This window comes from Staurois parvus, unplaced genomic scaffold (genome assembly GCF_062004578.1).
Source record: "Staurois parvus isolate SC_StPar_1 unplaced genomic scaffold, SC_StPar_1.0 ptg000374l, whole genome shotgun sequence".
Taxonomy (NCBI): Eukaryota; Metazoa; Chordata; class Amphibia; order Anura; family Ranidae; genus Staurois; species Staurois parvus.
Window position 1 is genome coordinate 1,173,680 of NW_028318170.1, and position 19,517 is coordinate 1,193,196.

Sequence of the window (19,517 nt, forward strand, 5' to 3'; positions counted from 1 at the left end):
TGTAGGAAGCTTGTCTCTGGAGTAGAATGTCTCCCATATCATTACTGAGATCACACAGAGAAATGATGAGCAGATACTGAACAGGAGCAGACAAGGCCTGACATAGGGGGACTCAGGGGGAACTTGGTCAGGAGATGATCCAGAAGTCTTTGGTGAAGTCACACATCTGCAGATAGAATTCATAGCACAGACACACATGACACACAAAGTCCACTTTCTTGTTGATTTCACCCAGAAAAACTGAAATTCAAAAATCGGCCAAACCCTCCAGATGGAGAATATAAGGAGGACAATCCTCACCAGAGGAGAGCTCTACTCATTTTATGGAGAAATCGTTTGTAATGAGGAAACCAAACAGAAAGGAACAAAATACAAGAAGATGAAGCCGACTGCCCAGCTCTACATAGTATAATATGTGGTTGTGGAGGGACTCCGGAGGGGTTATGTCCATAGGATACCACCTTCATACCTGAACACAACCCCCACCAGGAGCAGAGAGGGGGGATGGGCACTCACTGCCAAGAGCCAGGACAGAGGAAGCCTGGGGACTTTGTATGGCAGACAAGGACTCATAAAGGGGATGGGAGTTAGGGATGTTCATCATTTCTTGTAGTGATGGGGGATGGGTAACTTTCCAGGATTGAACAATTACTATCCTGCAGAAGGGAGACAATGACAGATGATATTTCGGGAGTATGAGTTGTATAGGTGATGGGACGGCCTTTTGTACAGAAGTGAGAACTGTCTGATGTCTTTGCCTTCAGAGGAATGTATAGAGTTTTCTGTCTTTATTATGGTCAGGACAAAACATTACATTCATAGATTTGTAAATATGAAATATTGTATATAAATAATTTGTATTTACATTTCAAGCCAGCAGGTGGAGCTGAAATCACATTTCCACATGTTTGCCCACCTGTCCCTCCTGGATCACTATACAAACCATGTTATTTCCAGAGCTCAGTAGCTCAAGCTGTAATTTCCACTCACAACTGATTGACTCAGAGAAGTGAGAGGAGAGGAGGGAGTAGATTACTGAAACCCACCTGAGGGATCTCACTGGATATTGATCCATGGTGCCTGTAGGTACAGAGTTCAGCAAAGTCTCGGTCACATGTGTGCCAATACCCTGTGTTTATGCTGCATTTATAAATCCTGATAACTGCCTGTCAATGCCTGCCATGAATATTACAATGGTACCACACAGTGCTGTTCACACAGGAGCAGTAGCGTTGGGTCATGTCCTGGTAAAAATGAAGCAGCATGTCACTTTCATGAGGCATCAACATTTTTCAGCTGCCTCCATTGATTTCAATGGTGATGTCCAATACCTGAACCTTAAAGTGGACCTTCACCCTCCCAGGGCACGTTCCTCCTCCCCATCCCCCCTCTTCATCGATATCAGATCTTGTTTGTTTGGTTACATATGGTTGACCACCCCCCTCTCTGACTTCTGGAATAAGTCTAGGTGAATGGCGGGATGCCCCGGTGCCTCCAGGGATATATGACGTGCAGTCCCATTCAGTAAGGGGGAGGGGCGGCCTAGCAGCACCTGCACCTGGAAGAGCCGGCAGCTGTTAGTGTCAGTAGATCTCTATATTGATACATTATACACAAAACTGCAGCGTTAGCAGGATCAGGCCTGATCTCTACTAGCACTATCAGGTACATTTTTTGTAGAGGTTCAAGCAGTCCTTGACAGCCAGATGCTCTTTTTCCTGTGAGTTGCAACAGGTACCTGTAAATTTAGTGTCAGATTTCCTGCCTATCAGAGTCCTATTATAAGTTGCTGATTGCCGCCATAAGTAGTATTTAGAAAAAAAATTCCAATATATATCCCATAGTTTCTAGATGATATAACTTTCACACAAACCAATCAATACGCACTGGGCAAGTAACTCCACCACCATGTTTATATTTTTTTCAAGAATTGCATTCACCCAATGACAAGTAGATATGGAAGCGGGGTCACCCAGTGATGTCACCAAGTATCCCCCATTTACCAGTGAGTTGGCAGTGTTTCTGGACAGGACCAGTCATGTTTGGTGGGCAGTGTGATGATTGCGGTGTCAGACCCCAGCCCTTCTCACCAAACTCATGACCAAAGGACTAGCTAATCTAAAACCACGCTGTCACGTGCGTAACAATGTCATGCCCAGCTGCACCCTGCACAGAGATTTTCCAGCTAATGGACCACAGTCGGTGTACTTGCAGCCTGAGAGAGATTGTTACTGGGTCAGGGTAATTACACAATTAACCGTTCACACTGCCACCACCTCCTTTTTGTACAGAGAAAGAGGAAACTCGGCAATACCAGCAATAACACTATGATGGTTGGATAACTGTCTGTATACCACTGTCACCGCAGGCAGGTTATACAGAGGGTTAAATACACACAGTAGCGCTCTTCACAGGCAGGAATTCGTAGTTTGCATTAAAGAGTTTTAGAAACACTTCAACACTTTCAGAAAGCAAGATTTATTACTAAAAAGGTCAAAAGGGTGCAATAAAAATATTTACAGAAAAAGATGTAGCCAATATATATATATATATATATATATATATATATATATATATATATATATATATATATATATACAGAGAACAATAGCACAGCAAAGAGAAAACAGAGAGAAATTTAGAGGGTTAAAGTACTTGCCAGACGTCCTGGGTTAAGCAGATCAGGTTTCAGAGTAAAATAATTTCTTATCTCCCACTGTTAGTTCCGATGTTACAAAAGGAGATTCTTCAACTCTGCTCAACTCAGCTTAGCTTTCTAGCAACTCCACAGGGTGTCTCCCTGGAGCAGTAAACCAATTGCCTCATTTGGGCAGGTGTGGCAGGTGGAGACCCATGGTATGACCAAAAATCCTCACATTTGATGTCATGGTTCATAACTTTTCCTCAGTGCATTTAGCAGCCTGGCCACTAGTAGATTAATACTCAGAATCACCGGCTGAATGTCTACATATGAAATATGAGATAACTGCTTTTTGCTTGAGGTGATTGTAGCCGTATTAGTGCATTTGTGACAGAAACAATTGAGTCCTGTCCGTGATACTTTTTGTATTTGTACTAACATACAATTTGGAGGACATGCTTTCGGGGAGTGTCCCCTTCTTCAAGGTCCGAGTAGTACTATGCAAATCACAAAGTTTTAGCAGAATGTTAGAAGAGATAAGAAAAAAAAAGCAGGCTAAAGATAAGATACAGCAAAAGCAGAGGGGGGGGGGGGACACTCACACAGAGGGAGTTAAGTTAGAGCTGATAGTCATAAAACTGTTGGTTAATGATTGAGGAATCCCATGTCCAAATTCAGGCCGTTATCTCTTGTGTCAAATAGAATTATCATTCTTAGTTCAAAAGTTTTTCTTTCCTGAATGGATTTGAAATGTCCTTTAAGAACTAAAATATTGGAGGTCTCCCATTGTGTGGTCTGGTTGGGTGAAGTGGTGTCTAACAGGTGTGCAAAGGTCATCCTCTTTATGTTCCTTGATGGTATGTCTGTGCAAATTCATCCTTGTTTGTAACTTCTGTCCTGTTTTACCAACATAGGATCCTTTGTTACATTTTCTGCACTGGATAAGGTACACAACATGACTGGAGGTGCAGCTGTATGATCCGGAGATACTGAAGATCCCTCTTGAGTGTCTGACACTTTTTGATGGATTGATTTGGTTGCACAGTTTGCAGCGTTTCTTATTGCAGGGTTTGCTTCCATTATTTGTGACATCATCATCAGAAGGAAGTTTCCTACTGATTTGTTTATTTCTGAGGTTGGGGGCTTGTCTGAAAGCCACTATTGGGGGGTTGTCTGAAGGCCAGTATTGGGGGTTGTCTGAAGGCCAGTATTGGGGGTTGCTGGAATATTTCTTTCAGAGTTCCATCCTCTGTTATGATGGGTTGTAAATCTTTGATTATTTTTCTTCTTCCTTCTAGTGCTGGGCTGTATGTGGTTACTAGAGGTACACAGTTGTTTTTTTTTACTTATGGAAGGCGTCTGCTAGTGTCCTGAGATGTTTATCTCTGTCTCTTGGGTCAGAACATACTCGGTGGTATCTAATGGCCTGACTGTGTATGATGGCACGTTTCGTGTGTTGGGGGTGGAAGCTGGAACTGTGGAGGTAGTGGCATCTGTCAGTGGGTTTCCTGTATATTGAGGTGTGAAGCGTATCATCCCTGATGTATACTGTGGTGTCTAGGAAGTTGACTTGTGTGTTTTGAGTATTCCATTTTTAGTTTGATTGATGGATGAAAAGTGTTGATCAATGAGTAAAATTGTTTTAGGTTTTCTTCATCTTCTGTCCATATGATGAAAATATCATCAATATAGTGATAGGATCTGTATGGTTTTTGTTCCATGCTGTTCAGGAATTGTTCCTCCAGGTCAGCCATAAATAAATTGGCATATTGGGGTGCCATTTTACTTCCCATCGCAGTACCCATACATTGAGGATAGATGTCTTTATTGAAGGCAAAGTAGTTGTGTGTAAGTATGAATTCAATGAGCTGTGTAACATCCTCAGCAGTGTATTTGTGGTTTGGTGAGGATGATAAGGATCTGTGACATGCAGCTCATCCATCCTTGTGAGGGATATTACTATACAGGGATACTACATCCATAGTCACTAGAAGAGTATTAGATGGTAATTGCTGGATGTTGCTGATCTTGTTCAGAAAGTCAGTTGTGTCTTGCAGGAAACTAGCAGTAGTCTTGACTAACGGTTTTTGAAATATTTTCTACAAAGCCTGAGATTTGTTCGGTGAGTGTATTCATACCTGTTATGATGGGTCTGCCTGGATTTCCTGGCTTGTGGACTTTGGGCAACATGTAGAAGTCCCCGATTTCTGGATGATCCGGAATTGCATTCATAAGTTCTGAATGTAGGTGGGCTGGAAGTGTTTTAATGAGACCTTTTAATTGCTTTGTAAAGTTCTGGGTCGGATGATAATCCAGTTTCTTATAGTAGATGGCATTTTCCAGCTGCCTCTGGCCTTCTTGTATGTATTTGTTTGTATCCATCACAACAACTGCTCCCCCTTTATCTGCTGGTTTGATGGTGATGTCAGATATGGAGGATTTCTTCAGGAGACTAAGGCTCAAAGAATATTTCCACAATAATGAAAGGAATCCTAGGACAATGGAGTGCGACACAAAGAAAAAGAACAGCTGCTTCACACCTCCACAAGGACACAACCCCAAACTGGACACCTATATTAATAGCTTCAGATTGTGAGCTACATCCCTGATATCCACCCAGCAAAAGAAAATTCTGTACAATATTTCCACTAGAGCGAAGGGCTATACATGATTTGTGCAATAATCAGGACATCACCATGAAACCAGCAGATAAAGGGGGAGCAGTTGTTGTGATGGATACAAACAAATACATACAAGAAGGCCAGAGGCAGCTGGAAAATGCCATCTACTATAAAACTGGATTATGATCCGACCCAGAACTTTACAAAGCAATTTAAATGTCTCATTAAAACACTTCCAGCCCACCTACATTCAGAACTTATGAATGTGATTCCGGATCATCCAGAAATCGGGGACTTCTACATGCTGCCCAAAGTCCACAAGCCAGGAAATCCAGGCAGACCCATCATAACAGGTATGAACTGTGGTGGCTATGTTGGGCCTATAATAATTTTAATATTATTGTGAACTTCTGTTCAGGGTCTCAATTTATGTAACATATTTACCATCTGTTGTATCACCTCAACACACCTCCATGAAGGTTATTGTGGCTGTGGTGGGGGGAGATTACACTTAAAAGACTCAATTGAGTTGGGGGGATGGGAGGCAACTGGAATTTCCTGTTTTTCTTTTAACTGAACTGGCCATTGCTCTGAAGCCCACCCATTTGAGGTGTGAATTTACTTGGGTGGGTGGATCTAGGGATGGTCTTTTCTAAAGTGTATAAAAGAGCAAATACAAAAGATGAATTCCCTTTTTGTGCCATGTGCCTTCCGGAGCGAGACCTCACAACATCAGGATGTAATGTGTCATCATTGCTCTGTCTTTTTCTTGTAACTATCTCTTTCTTGTAGTCTTTGTATTGGTAACAATCTGTATATCATAGTAATAGTACTACTTTTTATGTTATACTGGCTACATTATATTTTGTTGTAATTGATTAACAGCCACTTTCTTTTTCTGTGTAAATAAATTAGATCTTTATTTGTTCACAGTTGTTATCCTTTAATATTAACACCATTGGCTAAATTCAGGTATAGACAAAAGGTTATAATCACTTATTGCATTTGTAATCTGTATAGAACCAAGTGAATAAGTGGGGTAAGGAAAACCGCCAAAACAGAACACACTCACCGAACGAATCTCAGGCTTTGTAGAAAATAGACACCACAGTATACATCAGGGATGATACGCTTCACACCTCAATATACGGGAAACCCACTGACAGATGCCACTACCTCCATAGTTCCAGCTTCCACCCCCAACACACGAAACGTGCCATCATACACAGTCAGGCCATTAGATACTGTAACAGAAGCGTAGGCAGGACAGAACACATGAAGAAGATGGGGAACACACAAAGCTTTATTGAACTCTGAAAGACACTCAGTCAGAACAGTTCATGGCACTCCGCGACATGCGGCTCGTAGGGACACCCACAGTAAGTGGGCTCACGGGGACTCAACGGGACTCCAGCTGTGGAGTCTGGCCTAGCACGGCTCCCACCCAGCTTTCTAAGGACATTGGGGTAACGGGGACTCAACAGGACTCCAGCTGTGGAGTCTGGCCTAGCACAGCTCCCACCCAGCTTCCCAGGAACATCAGTGTCACTGGGACAGTTCAGGACACGGGTAGTCTGTGCGCACAACAGCGCCAGCTCAGGACATGGGTGGTCAGTGCACACAGCAGGGACAGTTCAAAACACAGGTGGTCGGTGCACACAACGGGGACAGTTCAGAACACGGGTGGTCAGTGCACACAGCGGTGCAGTTCAGAACACGGGTGGTCGGTGCACACAGCATGGACAGTTCAGGACACGGGTGGTCGGTGCACACAGCGGGGACAGTTCAGAACACGGGGGGTCGGTTCACACAGTGGGGACAGTTCAGAACACGGGGGGTCGGTGCACACAGTGGGGACAGTTCAGGACACTCACGGTAAGCACCTTGCAGACCCTCAGTGGCAGGAGGCTCCAGACAGGGACGACCAGTGGTCAGCATTTCAGGGACAACCAGCGATCAGCAGAAGCTCCCCGGGCACTCAGCAGTAGACGGCTTCCAGGGACACGCAGCCACGGATAGTGTGCAGGGTCCCTCAGCAGCAGCTCCCTGGGCACTCAGCAGCAGACAGGCTCCAGGGGCACGCAGACATGGACAGTGTGCAGGGTCCCTCAGTGGCAGCTCCCAGGGCACTCAGCAGCAGACAGCTTCCAGGGACATGCAGCCATGGACAACATGCAGGGTCCCTCAGCAGAAGCTCTCAGGGCACTCAGCAGTGGACAGGGTTCAAGGGTGCTCAGTAGACAGGCTTGCAGGGTCTGGCAGGGTCTCAGCTGTGGGGTCTGACCTTTGAGGAGAAGGCTCATGCAGAGCTGTGGAGACTCCCAACCCTGGGGTATTGCAGAGGGCTACAGTCCTGACCTTTTGGGGATCTACAGAGTGCACAGCGGGGATGACTGGGGAGGCTCAGTCTCCCTCATCCGAGCCTTCCAGCGTCTTTCCGGGAGCAAGATGATTCCAGCAGCATGGACAGGATCAAAGAGGAGGGCTGCTTCCTGTGCAAGTCTATTTAAAAAACCATGTGGGACGCTGCCGGGTTGCCTCGGCAACAGACGGCCCACCACCATTCATGGAAGCTACATGGACATCCGAATGTGCAAGGGGGGAGGGAGGGGTGGAGGGATATGGCGGGGGATGGGAGAGACACTGGCACTCCATGACAGATACCACCAAATATGTTCTGACTAGAGATGAGCGAAGAAATGAAAAATTCGATTCGACTGATTCGGCGAATTCGTGGACAATATTCGATTCGAGTCGAATAAATTCGCTGTGAATTTAACTTAAAAAAGGGTGTTTCTAGGCTTCAGAGAGACTTAATATTAGTGCAGAACACTGTACCTTTAATTTAAATGCCCTTGGAGTCTGCTGGGGAAGAGAAATAATACTGTCAGTCAGTATGACATGCAGATGAGTGCCGTCGATCTTAGAATCACTGCACACTTCACTCCTTTGGCCAGTCACGGGGCCAAAACCAGTGTTTGGAGCCACAGTGTGGCGGTGGAGCCAGCAGCAATGGGAGGCCATACAGCAACCTATGACAAAATGGAAACCAGCAGGAGCGTGAGGAGACCTGAAAGTGGCACATGGCAGAGTGGGAGCAATGGGAGGCGGTACAGGGACCCAGGTCACACTGTGGGCCCAGCAGCAGCGTGACCAGGCGGTACGGGGGCCCATGGCCGATATGGGGCTTGGTGGCACCTATGGAAGGCCTGTAATCTGCCAGCAACCTATGACAAAATGGACAACCGCAGGAGTGTGAGGAGATTTCAAAGTGGCACATGGCAGAGTGGAAGCAATGGGAGGCGGTACAGGGACCCAGGTCACACTGTGGGCTCAGCAGCAGCGTGACCAGGAGGTACGGGGGCCCATGGCCGATATGGGGCCTGGCGGCACCTATGGGAGGCCGCTAATCTGCCAGCAACCTATGACAAAATGGACAACTGCAGGAGTGTGAAGAGATTTCAAAGTGGCACATGGCAGAGTGGAAGCAATGGGAGGCTGTACAGGGACCCAGGTCACACTGTGGGCCCAGCAGCAGCGTGACCAGGCGGTACGGGGGCCCATGGCCGATATGGGGCCTGGCGGCACCTATGGGAGGCCGCTAATCTGCCAGCAACCTATGACAAAATGGAAAACCGCAGGAGTGTAAGGAGACCTCAAAGTGGCACATGGCAGAGTGTAAGCAATGGGAGGCCGTACAGGGACCCAGGTCACACTGTGAGCTCAGCAGCAGCGTGACCAGGAGGTACGGGGGCCCATGGCCGATATGGGGCCTGGCGGCATCAATAGAAGGCCTGTAATCTGCCAGCAACCTATGACAAAATGGAAACCAGCAGGAGTGTGAGGAGACCTGAAAGTGGCACATGGCAGAGTGGGAGCAATGGGAGGCGGTACAGAGACCCAGGTCACACTGTGGGACCAGCAGCAGCGTGACCAGGCGGTACGGGGGCCCATGGCCGATATGGGGCCTGGCGGAACCTATGAAGTCCTGGAATCTGCCAGCAACCTATGTCAAAATGGACAAGCGCAGTAGTGTAAGGAGACCTCAAAGTGGCACATGGCAGAGTGTAAGCAATGGGAGGCCGTACAGGGACCCAGGTCACACTGTGGGCTCAGCAGCAGCGTGACCAGGAGGTACGGGGGCCCATGGCCGATATGGGGCCTGGCGGCACCTATGGGAGGCCGCTAATCTGCCAGCAACCTATGACAAAATGGACAACCGCAGGAGTGTGAGGAGATTTCAAAGTGGCACATGGCAAAGTGGAAGCAATGGGAGGCCGTACAGGGACCCAGGTCACACTGTGGGCTCAGCAGCAGCGTGACCAGGAGGTACGGGGGCCCATGGCCGATATGGGGCCTGGCGGCACCTATGGGAGGCCGCTAATCTGCCAGCAACCTATGACAAAATGGACAACCGCAGTAGTGTGAGGAGATTTCAAAGTGGCACATGGCAGAGTGGAAGCAATGGGAGGCCGTACAGGGACCCAGGTCACACTGTGGGCTCAGCAGCAGCGTGACCAGGCGGTACGGGGGCCCATGGCCGATTTGACCTCATTCATCCCATAGTCCTGCCGACTCACGAATAGCGTGGCCTCCTCAAAGGGCCTGAGCAAGCGCAGGTGTCACGCATGAGATGACAATGGCTGACATCTAAGTTACACAGGGAGTACCTTTATCCGCTTTTAACATCAGGAAATCTGTGATGGCCTTTAGCTGTTCGTAAAGGCGGTCTAACATATGTAGGGTTGAATTACACCTTGTTGCAACGTCACAGCATGAGGAGTCAGTACGGGGGCCCATGGCAGATTACGTGCCTGGCAGCAGCAATGGGAGGCCCGTAATCTGCCAGCACCCTATGTCAAAAAATTCAACACACCAGCAGTGTGAGGAGACCTGAAAGTGGCACATGGCAGAGTGTGGCGATGGAGACAGCAGCAATGGGAGGCCGTACAGGGACCCATGAGAGACTCTGGACCTAGCAGCAGCATGAGGAGGCGGTATATAGGGGCCCATGGCAGATAAGAGGCCTGGCAGCAGCTATAGGAGGCCCGTTATCTTGCAGCACCCTATGTCAAAAAATTCAACACACCAGCAGTGTGAGGAGACCTGAAAGTGGCACATGGCAGAGTGTGGCGATGGAGACAGCAGCAATGGGAGGCCGTACAGGGACCCATGAGAGACTCTGGACCTAGCAGCAGCATGAGGAGGCGGTATATAGGGGCCTATGGCAGATTAGGGGCCTGGCAGCAGCTATGGGAGGCCCGTAATCTGCCAGCACCCTATGTCAAAAAATTCAACACACCAGCAGTGTGAGGAGACCGGAAAGTGGCACATGGCATGAGAGACTGTGGACCTGGCAGCAGCATGAGGAGGCGGTACAGGGGCCCATGGCAGATTAGGGGCCTGGCAGCAGCTATGGGAGGCCCGTAATCTGCCAGCACCCTATGTCAAAAAATTCAACACACCAGCAGTGTGAGGAGACCTGAAAGTGGCACATGGCAGAGTGTGGCGATGGAGACAGCAGCAATGGGAGGCCGTACAGGGACCCATGAGAGACTCTAGACTTGGCAGCAGCATGAGGAGGCGGTATATAGGGGCCCATGGCAGATTAGGGGCCTGGCAGCAGCTATGTGAGGCCCGTTATCTTGCAGCACCCTATTTTAAAAAAATTAAACACACCAGCAGTGTGAAGAGACCTGAAAGTGGCACATGGCAGCAGAGTGTGGCGATGGAGACAGCAGCAATGGGAGGCCGTACAGGGACCCATGAGAGACTCTAGACTTGGCAGCAGCATGAGGAGGCGGTATATAGGGGCCCATGGCAGATTAGGGGCCTGGCAGCAGCTATGTGAGGCCCGTAATCTGCCTGCACCCTATGTCAAAAAATTAAACACACCAGCAGTGTGAAGAGACCTGAAAGTGGCACATGGCAGCAGAGTGTGGCGATGGAGACAGCAGCAATGGGAGGCCGTACAGGGACCCATGAGAGACTCTAGACTTGGCAGCAGCATGAGGAGGCGGTATATAGGGGCCCATGGCAGATTAGGGGCCTGGCAGCAGCTATGTGAGGCCCGTAATCTGCCTGCACCCTATGTCAAAAAATTAAACACACCAGCAGTGTGAAGAGACCTGAAAGTGGCACATGGCAGCAGAGTGTGGTGATGGAGACAGCAGCAATGGGAGGCCGTACAGGGACCCATGAGAGACTCTAGACTTGGCAGCAGCATGAGGAGGCGGTATATAGGGGCCCATGGCAGATTAGGGGCCTGGCAGCAGCTATGTGAGGCCCGTAATCTGCCTGCACCCTATGTCAAAAAATTAAACACACCAGCAGTGTGAAGAGACCTGAAAGTGGCACATGGCAGCAGAGTGTGGCGATGGAGACAGCAGCAATGGGAGGCCGTACAGGGACCCATGAGAGACTCTAGACTTGGCAGCAGCATGAGGAGGCGGTATATAGGGGCCCATGGCAGATTAGGGGCCTGGCAGCAGCTATGTGAGGCCCGTTATCTTGCAGCACCCTATTTTAAAAAAATTAAACACACCAGCAGTGTGAAGAGACCTGAAAGTGGCACATGGCAGCAGAGTGTGGCGATGGAGACAGCAGCAATGGGAGGCCGTACAGGGACCCATGAGAGACTCTAGACTTGGCAGCAGCATGAGGAGGCGGTATATAGGGGCCCATGGCAGATTAGGGGCCTGGCAGCAGCTATGTGAGGCCCGTAATCTGCCTGCACCCTATGTCAAAAAATTAAACACACCAGCAGTGTGAAGAGACCTGAAAGTGGCACATGGCAGCAGAGTGTGGCGATGGAGACAGCAGCAATGGGAGGCCGTACAGGGACCCATGAGAGACTCTAGACTTGGCAGCAGCATGAGGAGGCGGTATATAGGGGCCCATGGCAGATTAGGGGCCTGGCAGCAGCTATGTGAGGCCCGTTATCTTGCAGCACCCTATTTTAAAAAAATTAAACACACCAGCAGTGTGAAGAGACCTGAAAGTGGCACATGGCAGCAGAGTGTGGCGATGGAGACAGCAGCAATGGGAGGCCGTACAGGGACCCATGAGAGACTCTGGACCTGGCAGCAGCAGGAGGAGGTGGTATATAGGGGCCTATGGCAGATTAGGGGCCTGGCAGCAGCTATAGGAGGCCCGTAATCTGCCAGCACCCTATGTCAAAAAATTCAACACACCAGCAGTGTGAGGAGACCTGAAAGTGGCACTTGTTTGAGGCATGATTCATGGCGGATTTAGTCAGTTGTGTCAGGAACTGGTGGTTTGAAATCCAGACTAATCCACGCCTGATTCATTTTCACAAACGTGAGTCTCTCCACACTTTGGGTGGACAGTCGTGTCCTCCGCGGAGTTACAATACCTCCTGCCGCACTAAACACGCGCTCCGATGCCACGCTACTGGCCGGGCATGACAGCCTTTCAAGGGCAAATTCAGCTAGTTGGGGCCAAAGGTCAAGTTTCGTTGCCCAGTAGTCAAGGGGATTGTCTACCTCGGTTGGCAGGGTGCTGTCCAAGTAGGCCCAAGCCTGTTGTTTGAGCTCCTGCTCCAGGTCCACCTGATGCTGCTGCTGCTGCTGCGGCTGGTTAGTAGTTTCCTCACTGCGCTGGTGAAGAAAGCTACTCATCATCGACTGCAGACTGAGGCAGCCGCTGCTGGTGGAGCTGCCACTGCTCCTACCACCCCACCCCTCCCCTGCTGCCATGCCAGCGGAACGCGAGCGCACAGGGCCCACAGTGTCTGAGGATGGACGTTGGCGCACAAAGGCAGAGACCAACTGACTACATAGGTGGTTTTTATAGTACGTAATTTTGGCCTCCCTCTCAGCAGGTGTGAAAAAGGCCACCATTTTGGACCGGTAGCGAGGGTCCAACAAGGTGGACAGCCAAAAGTCCTCCCTCTGTCTGATGGTTATTATTCGGCTGTCGCTACGCAAGCAACCGAGCATGCTATGGGCCATTTGTGCCAAGGAATGCGAGGGACTCCCTGCCTCCATCTCCACAGCATACTGCCACGGTGCGTCTGGGTCCTCTGTCTCCTCCTCCTCCTCCTCTCCCAGATGCTCCTGCTCCTCCACTCCTGTCCGCTGAGTGGAAAAACCACCCATTTCACTCAATAATTCCTGAGCACAAATGTCCTCCTCTACCTCCTCCTCTTCTTCCTGTCCTGCCCCCACAGGGGTCATGTGGCGTTGAGATCTGTGCGCCACGTCTACCGCACCCTGACCAGCCATTGTTAACAGCATTTGTTCCAGGACGTGCAACAGAGGAATGACGTCGTTCATCCCATAGTCCTGCCGACTCACGAATAGCGTGGCCTCCTCAAAGGGCCTGAGCAAGCGGCAGGTGTCACGCATGAGCTGCCAATGGCTGACATCTAAGTTACACAGGGGAGTACCTTTATCCGCTTGTAACATCAGGAAATCGGTGATGGCCTTTCGCTGCTCGTAAAGGCGGTCTAACATGTGTAGGGTTGAATTCCACCTTGTTGCAACGTCGCAGATCAGGCGATGCTGTGGAATTCCGTTCTGCCGCTGCAGCTCAATGAGGGTGTTCTTTGCGGTGTAGGAATGGCTGAAATGCATGCACAGTTTACGTGACATTTTAAGGATGTCTTGCAGTGGGATGGTGGATTTTAGGAACCGCTTGACAACCAGATTGAACACGTGAGCCATGCATGGCGCATGGCACAACCTTCCTTGACGCAGAGCAGACACCATGTTCTTTCCGTTGTCAGTCAACATGGTTCCGATTTTCAGTTTGCGTGGAGACAGCCATCTGTCGATTTCTCTGTTCATTACACTCAGAAGTTCCTCCCCTGTGTGACTACGTTCGCCAAGGCATACCAGGTGCAGCACAGCGTGACACCGTTGCGCCCTGCACATGTGATATGCCGGTCGGGTAATGGGACTTGGCACGGGGGTGGCGGCTGAGGACACGGTGGAAAAAGAGGTGGTAGAGGCGGACATGCTTGCTGGACCAAGGACGTGCAAACGTGGAGGCAAAAGCGTCGTGACCTGTCCAAGTTGCTGGTGCGGCTGTGCCGGCACCACGTTCACCCAGTGGGCCGTAAATGACATGTACTGTCCCTGACCGTAGTTACAGCTCCACACGTCGGCGCTGCCGTGCACTTTGGCAGAGACCGACATGCTCAAAGACTGGCCCACCATCTCTTCTACATGTGAATGCAGGGCTGGCACTGCCTTTTGGGCAAAGAAATGACGGCTTGGCACTCTCCACCGCGGCGCGGCACAAGCCATCATTTCTCGGAAAGGTGCTGAGTCCACCAGTTGGAAAGGGAGGGACTGCAGCACCAGCAACTTGGACAGGAGGACGTTCAGCTTTTGCACCGTCGGGTGCGTGCTCGCAAACTGTTGTCTCTTGGATACGGATTCCAAGAAAGACTGTTGACGGAATCCGAGAAGAGGAGTAGCAGGAGAAGGAGCATCTGAACGAGCTGAAGATGCCAAGGAGCGACAACTCCCCTCAGCAGAGGTGTTGGAGCCTTGACTGGCTGATAGAGGGTGATTGACGACGTCGGGTGACGGAGCAAGTAACGGAGCGGGTGATGGAGCGGGGGCTGGGGCAGGCAGAACCTCCGTATCTTTATCACGGTTTTCCCAGGCCACCGAATGGTGACGCTGCATATGCTGACGCAACGCTGTAGTCCCAACATGGGCCCCCTGGCCACGCTTGCATTTCTGGCCACATAGTCGACATACGGCTACGTTTACTTCCTCGGGCGGCTTGACGAAAAATTGCCACACCACCGAGTAGGAAACTTTGCCCCCGCTACTCTTCACTGGCTGACTGCTACTTCCTCCGTGCGCACCGGCACCACTACTGGCCGTGGTGGTAGGCTGCAGTGGAGCTGGTGCTCTACTCCGTGGACGTTTGGCTCCACTGACACTGATGCGACCCTGCTGCCTCCTGGGCAACCCACCGACTGTTTCGCTCGCTGCCAAGCTGGCACCCTCTTCTCCTGATGATGCGGAAGAAATTGCCTGATGACGACGAGGCAGCCAAGTGCGATCAACCTCCTCATCATCAAGTACGGTCTCCGCCTCACTACTAGCCCCCTCGGCTGCGTCTGGGTCAGGAGACAGACCTGTCTCTAGACCGGCTACCGAGCCACTCTCCTCGCCAGTACTTGTTCGCTTGGCTGCTGAAAAGGCCGATGTCTCCCCCCGTTCCTGACCGCCCTCTGTTAGCTCTTCCTCACTGTACAGTGGGGCTGAGCCCACAGCATGCGATACTTCGCTTGGTGAGGGAACAGCAAAGGACAGGGGCAGGTAGAGGACACGTGATTTCAGTGGGCTTGCTCCCGGGCCATGCCAACTAACGGTTGTGTCTGACGTACCCACCGACCGTTGGCTGTAGGTGTCAGAGGTGACCTGGGAAGAGGAAGACGACCGAGCCAACCAATCAATGACGGCAGGGTTGTCGGTGGAGACACGACCGCTGGATGACACCGGGAGCACTGGCCTCTGGCTGCGAATACTGCTGCCTCGAACCCTTCCTCTGCTGCCACGTCTGCTCGCTCCTAAAACATTGCCTCCTCTGCCACTCCTCTGCATGTTGTCTGACATACTCTTTAATTCAACGATTAGGTGTCCCTGAGTAACAATTCTGTGTCCCTGAGTAACAATTCTGTGTCTGTGCGAGTAACAATTCTGTGGCCCTAAGTAACAGTTCTGTGGCCCTCAGTAACAGTTCTGTGTCTGTGCGAGTAACAATTCTGTGTCTGTGCGAGTAACAATTCTGTGGCCCTAAGTAACAGTTCTGTGGCCTTCAGTAACAATTCTGTGTCTGTGCGAGTAACAATTTTGTGTCTGTGCGAGTAACAATTCTCTGGCACTCAGTAACAATTCTGTCTGTCCCTGAGTAACAATTCTCTGGCACTTAGTAACAATTCTGTCTGTCCCTGAGTAACAATTCTCTGGCACTCAGTAACAATTCTGTCTGTCCCTGAGTAACAATTCTCTGGCACTCAGTAACAATTCTGTCTGTCCCTGAGTAACAATTCTCTGGCACTCAGTAACAATTCTGTCTGTCCCTGAGTAACAATTCTCTGGCACTCAGTAACAATTCTGTCTGTCCCTGAGTAACAATTCTGTCTGTCCCTGAGTATGAATTCTGTGGCCCTGAGTAACAATTCTGTGTCTGTGCGAGTAACAATTTTGTGTCTGTGCGAGTAACAATTCTCTGGCACTCAGTAACAATTCTGTCTGTCCCTGAGTAACAATTCTCTGGCACTCAGTAACAATTCTGTCTGTCCCTGAGTAACAATTCTCTGGCACTCAGTAACAATTCTGTCTGTCCCTGAGTAACAATTCTCTGGCACTCAGTAACAATTCTGTCTGTCCCTGAGTAACAATTCTGTCTGTCCCTGAGTATGAATTCTGTGGCCCTGAGTAACAATTCTGTGTCTGTGCGAGTAACAATTTTGTGTCTGTGCGAGTAACAATTCTCTGGCACTCAGTAACAATTCTGTCTGTCCCTGAGTAACAATTCTCTGGCACTCAGTAACAATTCTGTCTGTCCCTGAGTAACAATTCTCTGGCACTCAGTAACAATTCTGTCTGTCCCTGAGTAACAATTCTCTGGCACTCAGTAACAATTCTGTCTGTCCCTGAGTAACAATTCTGTCTGTCCCTGAGTATGAATTCTGTGGCCCTGAGTAACAATTCTCTGGCACTCAGTAACAATTCTGTCTGTCCCTGAGTAACAATTCTCTGGCACTCAGTAACAATTCTGTCTGTCCCTGAGTAACAATTCTGTCTGTCCCTGAGTATGAATTCTGTGGCCCTGAGTAACAATTCTGTGTCTGTGCGAGTAACAATTTTGTGTCTGTGCGAGTAACAATTCTCTGGCACTCAGTAACAATTCTGTCTGTCCCTGAGTAACAATTCTCTGGCACTCAGTAACAATTCTGTCTGTCCCTGAGTAACAATTCTCTGGCACTCAGTAACAATTCTGTCTGTCCCTGAGTAACAATTCTCTGGCACTCAGTAACAATTCTGTCTGTCCCTGAGTAACAATTCTGTCTGTCCCTGAGTATGAATTCTGTGGCCCTGAGTAACAATTCTGTGTCTGTGCGAGTAACAATTTTGTGTCTGTGCGAGTAACAATTCTCTGGCACTCAGTAACAATTCTGTCTGTCCCTGAGTAACAATTCTCTGGCACTCAGTAACAATTCTGTCTGTCCCTGAGTAACAATTCTCTGGCACTCAGTAACAATTCTGTCTGTCCCTGAGTAACAATTCTCTGGCACTCAGTAACAATTCTGTCTGTCCCTGAGTAACAATTCTGTCTGTCCCTGAGTATGAATTCTGTGGCCCTGAGTAACAATTCTCTGGCACTCAGTAACAATTCTGTCTGTCCCTGAGTAACAATTCTCTGGCACTCAGTAACAATTCTGTCTGTCCCTGAGTAACAATTCTGTCTGTCCCTGAGTATGAATTCTGTGGCCCTGAGTAACAATTCTGTGTCTGTGCGAGTAACAATTCTGTGTCTGTGCAACAATTCTGTGTCTGTGCGAGTAACAATTTTGTGTCTGTGCGAGTAACAATTCTCTGGCACTCAGTAACTATTCTGTCTGTCCCTGAGTAACAATTCTCTGGCACTCAGTAACAATTCTGTCTGTCCCTGAGTAACAATTCTGTCTGTCCCTGAGTATGAATTCTGTGGCCCTGAGTAACAATTCTGTGTCTGTGCGAGTAACAATTCTGTGTCTGTGCGAGTAACAATTTTGTGTCTGTGCGAGTAACAATTCTCTGGCACTCAGTAACAATTCTGTCTGTCCCTGAGTAACAATTCTCTGGCACTTAGTAACAATTCTGTCTGTCCCTGAGTAACAATTCTCTGGCACTCAGTAACAATTCTGTCTGTCCCTGAGTAACAATTCTCTGGCACTCAGTAACAATTCTGTCTGTCCCTGAGTAACAATTCTCTGGCACTCAGTAACAATTCTGTCTGTCCCTGAGTAACAATTCTCTGGCACTCAGTAACAATTCTGTCTGTCCCTGAGTAACAATTCTGTCTGTCCCTGAGTATGAATTCTGTGGCCCTGAGTAACAATTCTGTGTCTGTGCGAGTAACAATTTTGTGTCTGTGCGAGTAACAATTCTCTGGCACTCAGTAACAATTCTGTCTGTCCCTGAGTAACAATTCTCTGGCACTCAGTAACAATTCTGTCTGTCCCTGAGTAACAATTCTCTGGCACTCAGTAACAATTCTGTCTGTCCCTGAGTAACAATTCTCTGGCACTCAGTAACAATTCTGTCTGTCCCTGAGTAACAATTCTGTCTGTCCCTGAGTATGAATTCTGTGGCCCTGAGTAACAATTCTGTGTCTGTGCGAGTAACAATTTTGTGTCTGTGCGAGTAACAATTCTCTGGCACTCAGTAACAATTCTGTCTGTCCCTGAGTAACAATTCTCTGGCACTCAGTAACAATTCTGTCTGTCCCTGAGTAACAATTCTCTGGCACTCAGTAACAATTCTGTCTGTCCCTGAGTAACAATTCTCTGGCACTCAGTAACAATTCTGTCTGTCCCTGAGTAACAATTCTGTCTGTCCCTGAGTATGAATTCTGTGGCCCTGAGTAACAATTCTCTGGCACTCAGTAACAATTCTGTCTGTCCCTGAGTAACAATTCTCTGGCACTCAGTAACAATTCTGTCTGTCCCTGAGTAACAATTCTGTCTGTCCCTGAGTATGAATTCTGTGGCCCTGAGTAACAATTCTGTGTCTGTGCGAGTAACAATTTTGTGTCTGTGCGAGTAACAATTCTCTGGCACTCAGTAACAATTCTGTCTGTCCCTGAGTAACAATTCTCTGGCACTCAGTAACAATTCTGTCTGTCCCTGAGTAACAATTCTCTGGCACTCAGTAACAATTCTGTCTGTCCCTGAGTAACAATTCTCTGGCACTCAGTAACAATTCTGTCTGTCCCTGAGTAACAATTCTGTCTGTCCCTGAGTATGAATTCTGTGGCCCTGAGTAACAATTCTGTGTCTGTGCGAGTAACAATTTTGTGTCTGTGCGAGTAACAATTCTCTGGCACTCAGTAACAATTCTGTCTGTCCCTGAGTAACAATTCTCTGGCACTCAGTAACAATTCTGTCTGTCCCTGAGTATGAATTCTCTGGCACTCAGTAACAATTCTGTCTGTCCCTGAGTAACAATTCTCTGGCACTCAGTAACAATTCTGTCTGTCCCTGAGTAACAATTCTGTCTGTC

The 19,517-nt window shown here is 48.9% G+C and overlaps 1 protein-coding gene across 1 annotated transcript in view; it reads right to left on the minus strand.

Moving 5' to 3' along the window:
• LOC149456154 (NACHT, LRR and PYD domains-containing protein 3-like) overlaps window positions 1-19,517 on the minus strand; it is a 61,827-nt gene that overhangs the window by 18,362 nt on the left and 23,948 nt on the right. The gene's annotated exons all lie outside the window — the stretch shown is intronic.